This window comes from Nannobrachium achirus, assembly GCF_963921795.1.
Source record: "Nannobrachium achirus genome assembly, chromosome: 16".
In the NCBI taxonomy this organism is placed as follows: Eukaryota; Metazoa; Chordata; class Actinopteri; order Myctophiformes; family Myctophidae; genus Nannobrachium; species Nannobrachium achirus.
In genome coordinates, this window is record NC_137823.1 from 21,967,846 (window position 1) to 21,973,620 (window position 5,775).

At 47.1% G+C, this 5,775-nt stretch overlaps 1 protein-coding gene across 1 annotated transcript in view; it reads right to left on the minus strand.

Moving 5' to 3' along the window:
- Positions 1-3,041, minus strand: part of hivep2a (HIVEP zinc finger 2a) — a gene marked incomplete at its 3' end in the record, with an annotated part of 134,001 nt that extends 130,960 nt beyond the window's left edge. The window contains exon 1 of the mRNA XM_080744793.1: positions 2,989-3,041. The remainder of the gene's footprint in view (positions 1-2,988) is intronic.
- Positions 3,042-5,775: the final 2,734 nt, after the last annotated feature.

Sequence of the window (5,775 nt, forward strand, 5' to 3'; positions counted from 1 at the left end):
CTGTCTGTCTGTCTGTCTGTCTGTCTGTCTGTCTGTCAATGTTTCTCTCACACCCTCTCTGTCTGTGTCCCTGTTTGTTTGTCTGTCTGTCTGTCTGTCTGTCTGTCTGTCTGTCTGTCTGTCTGTCTAATCTATCTGTCTTGATGTCTGTCTGTCTGTCTGTCTGTCAAAAGCCAGATTTATACTTTGCCATATAGCAATGTCGCGAACCGAATCTAGCCGACCTAAGAGCTCACAGTTGTAGGTCTGATGTGTTTTGGCACGGGACACAGAGGTACGACATACCAAAGTATAAATTAAGCATTGCTGTCTGTCTGTCTGTTTGTCAGCAATCCAACAACACACTGCTCAAGCTCAAACGGCTGCCTGTCACATCTAAATGAGAGGTTTCCCCTGAAGGCAGCGGTACAATCTACAATGAATAGAAACAATACATTTAATTTATTATAAAAGTAATCGATAATCAATAGAATAATTAATGTCATTATAGGAAAAAAAGGTTCAAAACAGTAAAAAAGAAAAAGAATGAACACAGAAGATCTAAAAGCTCGTAGATCTGCTATTTTCACTATTTTCTTTGCACCATTTTGCAAAAATGGTTTGACGAAGCATAAAATAACGCTTAATACAAAACAAAATCTGATATTTCTGAAAGTCAAGACATTATTTCAAACTCTTTCCCTAGAATGACAGGCCACAAAATAGGGATTTATCTGTAATAATCGATTGCATTTTCATGTCAAGGACCCCCAGAATTATATGCATTTGACCATGGACCCCCATCTCAAAATATAAAAATGTTCATGATTTATTTTCAAAAATAGCAGATAGTAGCACAGAGGAAGAGTTGCTCTTAAGGTCAATGTAATCTCATTCCTTTGGGTGTGTGTGTGTGTGTGTGTGTGTGTGTGTGTGTGTGTGTGTGTGTGTGTGTGTGTGTGTGTGTGTGTGTGTGTGTGTGTGTGTGTGTGTGTGTGTGTTGTGTCTCCCAGGCATACTACCGGGATCTCCCTCGCTTAGCAAGATATTTTGGTTATGTGGTAACATGTACACACACGCACACACACACACACACACACACACACACACACACACACACACACACACACACACACATCTAATACATATGCACATTGCACGCACATTTCAAACATGCACAGACGGACGGACAGACACAGGCCAGACACACACACACACACACACACACACACACACACACACACACACACACACACACACACACACACACACACACACACACACACACACACACACACACACACACACACACACACACACACACACACACACACACACACACATTCAGTAGCCTTGAGTTGCACTTCCGTTTTCCTTGGAGAGATAATGTTATTTTGCAGGTCCTCAATTACACTGTGTGCGCACGTATGTGTGTGTGTGTGACTGCGTGTGTGTGTGTGTAGTTGTGTACGCCTGCTTGCATGTTTTTTAGGGGGGCTACCCCAGGGGGGTCCTTTAGTTAATGGAGGGAACTGACACCCCTGTGTGAGACAGTCAGTCAGTCAGTGTGTGTGTGTGTGTGTGTGTGTGTGTGTGTGTGTGTGTGTGTGTGTGTGTGTGTGTGTGTGTGTGTGTGTGTGTGTGTGTGTGTGTGTGTGTGTGTGTGTGTGCGTGCGTGCGAACTCCCTATCTTTGTGAGGACCGATACGCCTCACTTAGGGCATACAGTAAAAACACATCCTTGAAATTTTGAATTGTTTTTTTTTCTCCTCTCCTGTGTTTTGGATTCACACTGTGTGTGTGTGTGTCCTAGGGTCAGGTTAAGGTCAGGGTTAGGGTCAAAGGGCGAGGCGCACAGCTAAGGGTCATGGTTAGGGTCAGGGGTTGGAGTTGGAGTTGGAGGTCACGGCGATTGAAATAGACAGACAGCACGCGTGTGTGTTTGTGTGTGTGCGCGTATGTGTGCGTCCTATCCATTAACAGTTTTATCCACTTGTCCATTTTGGTTACATCATGTTTGTGTATCTCCCTCGCTGGGTTAAAAAAGGGGACGGACAGAAAGGGGGGAGGGAGGGGGTGCAAAAAGACAGAGAGAGGAGAGAGAGAGAGAAGGGATGAGTGAGAGAAAGTGAGATACAAGACACATTGAGAGAGAGAGAGAGAGAGAGAGAGAGAGAGAGACAAGACACATTGAGAGAGAGAGAGAGAGAGAGAGAGAGAGAGAGAGAGAGAGAGGTTTTCCTGGTAAGCACTAAGTCACAGGTCCGCTGTTATGGCTACACACAGCGCACGATCACACGCGCACACACACTTGAACACGCACGCGCGCGCTGTCATTCAAGGCTGCTGCCTGCTGCTGCATAGCATGGCCACGACAACACAAAACAGCTGAGGACATCCCCCTGCCTGGCAGCCCAGCGCGCGCGCGCACACACACACACACACACACACACACACACACACACACACACACACACACACACACACACACACACACACACACACACACACACACACACACACACACACACACACACAGAAACAACACGCTTCGAGCTCAGACTGTCACGCGCAGGAATACATTCGTTTCGCATGTATGCACGACTGTACACACTTGCCCGCACACACACACACACACACACACACACACACACACACACAGGAAAGCGCTGGCTCACCCCTCCAAGAGAGCTTCTACAGCAGCACACACACATAGCTGTCTAAAGAGAAAGCGATAGTCAGAGAGAGAGAGAGAGAGAGAGAGAGAGAGAGAGAGGGAGGGAGGGAGAAACTCGTAAAAAAATTACAACGCAATAGCCTACTACACTACAGCGATCAAGAGAGAAAAAGAAAAAAACATAAGAAAAAATAAACAAGCCTTAAATTCAATAAAACGTGTAGAAAACACCCAATAATGCTAGTCTCCGGGGGTCCGCGGTTAAAGCGATCGCCGTCCCGGGTACAAGTATACCCTAAAACGTTCACCAAACCCCCGACAACCACACCAACCTGGACAGCTCGCTCCGCTCCTCCATCCAGAATCACCGACAGCATTCCACCGCGCTAGCCGTCCTCCTGCGCTCCATGGCCGGGTAAACACTCTCCGACACACCGCTCTCTCTATCTATCTGCCTTACTAACAGCCTGCCTAGAAGTGTCTGTCTAATAATGCCTGCCTTTCTGGCTGTCTATAGCAGTAAAAGCTACTGCCCATCCGCTCCGGAGCCCTGATCACAGGTAGGTAGGAGGTGGTAGTATTCTTCTAGCCGTCCTCCTGCGCTCCATGGCCGGGTAAACAGTCTACCGACACACCGCTGGCTGCACGCCGCTCCGGAGCTCTCACAGGTAGCGTTAAGACTGAGACCCAGCGCTGTACAGTCAAACAACTCCCATTCTGGAGGATAAGCCAGTCCCCCTCTCTCTCTCTCTCTCTCTCTCTCTCTCTCACTCTCTCACTCTGTCTGTCAGTGTGTGTGTGTGTGTGTGTGTGTGTGTGTGTGTGTGTGTGTGTGTGTGTGCGTGCATGTGTGTCGCGCGCGCGCGCGGCTCGGCAGTGGTGGAGTAAAAGTATCAATACTGCAATGTAGAAATACTCCTTTACGAGTAAAAGTCCGGTAACTTGAGTAGCCGAAAAAATACCAAAAGTATTGGCATCAAAATGTACTTAAAGTACCAAAAGTAAAAGTACGATATGTTTGAAAATATCAGATCTACAAGCTCACAATGTGTCGCCATGTGAGCCTGTAGATCGGCTATTTTCAAACAGCCTATAGGTGTAAAATAGGGCTGAAGTGGTTTTTATAATATCATCATTTATATCTGCAAAGTAAGTAATAACTAAAGTTTCCAAATATATGTAGTGGAGTAATACAAGTAGCCTACAGTGTTTGCTGCTATGAGATGTAGTATAGGCTATAGTGGAGTAGAGGTAAAAGTATTGGAAATTGGAAATACTCAAGTAAAGTAAAGTAGTACAGTACTCTAGTAAATGTACTTAGTTACTTTACAGCACTGTGGCTCTGTGTGTGCGCACGCGCGTGTGTGTGTGTGTGTGTGTGTGTGTGTGTGTGTGTGTGTGTGCGTGCACACGCATGTGTGTGTGTGTGTGTGTGTGTGTGTGTGTGTGGGAGCCCTAGTGAAGCACTGTTCTTGCCACAGGAGAAAAGCCCAGGCGTGACGCACAGCCAGAAATAGACAGAGCGGAGGGGCCTCGGCGAGGGGAGGCCCCGGATAGAGAGCACCCACCAGACGGGCACTTTCGCAGCGACACATACAGCCGCTGCCTGAATGCCTGCCTGCCTGCCTGCCTGCCGGGGAAGGAGGCGAAACAACCAGAGGCGTCAATTGGTTATGGCAGCTGCCATACCTTGGCTACAGGGGAAAAAATTAAAATGTACTAAGGCTGGGCGATATTAGGAAAACCTTCGATATTCGATAACGTCGATATCGATATTACTCATGATATTAATAAAAACAATTGCATTATATCGTTTTTAATGTTTTCTGCTTTAGGTCCACTGCCTGCCTAAAGGCCCTTTTCCACCGGCAGCGATAACGATGGCGATAGCCATAAAATATCACAGCGATAATTATGCCTTACGTGAAGAGGCGCCAATTAACAGCTGCTCGCGCAGAGCGCACCTCGAGCTGTTTGTCAGAGACCCAGTTCCATATCACTGTGATCTTAACCACATCGTTGTTGATCCTAACGATGTAGTTGTCGGCTATCGTTGTCTGTATCGGTGTTGAGTGGATGCTGCCGATCCACTTCAATTGAAAACCCACTTTTTAAAATCGTTATCGTCATCGTTATCGCTGCCAGTGGAAAAGGGCCTTAACCCAGACAATGAATATATCCATGCATGCACACTGCACAGTACACATATTGTAGAATAAAGAAATTAAATGCCTTATTTCCATTTCCCAACAATGGTTTTATTGAAATAACCACACCTGGTTACAGATGGACTACTTGCATGCATAGTGTCTGTTAATTAATTTGACACATACACCAATACCTCATTTCAAGCCGTCTTCGTCGATATATATACCTCGCATGGTGATACCTCGATATTGATACATTGTCGATATATTGTTGACCAGCCTTAAAATGTACTTCTTAAAATAAATTCATTTTGCTTGTTGCTATGGTATGGCAACATGACTGGTGTCTTGCATGCGCGCGAAGGCGCGCCTGCAAGACACCAGTCATGTTGCCATACCTTAGCTTTTGCTGAACGGACGCCACTGCGAAACAACATGACCCCAAGCACACAAACCACGCCGCACACACACACAGTGCTGTCAACACGCACAAATATATACAGTATAGACCCACACTGACACACACGCACACACCGACACACTGACAAAGGTGTGTTTATTGTCTCTGCCTCCTAAATATTTCCATGTCGGTCTCTCTCCTGGGACTGTCTCTGTCTGTCTCTTTATCTCTCTGCCTCGCTCTCTTCCTCTGTCGCTTTATTTCCATGCCTCTGTATTTCCCTCCCTCCCTCTCCCTCCCTCCCTCCCCCCCCCCCTCGCTCTCCCTCTCTCTCACCCCCCCCCCCCCCACCCGCTCTCTCTCCCCCAATGTCCCCCCCCCCCTCTCTCTCTCTCTCAGAGGGAGACCCTGGACGTAAACAAACCAACAGAGACACAGCGTGTGTGTGTGTGTGTGTGTGTGTGTGTGTGTGTGTGTGTGTGTGTGTGTGTGTGTGTGTGTGTGTGTGTGTGTGACACTGAGGGCAGGCCTGTGCGATAGCACGGCTATGCAGTACGAATACTAACGACAAT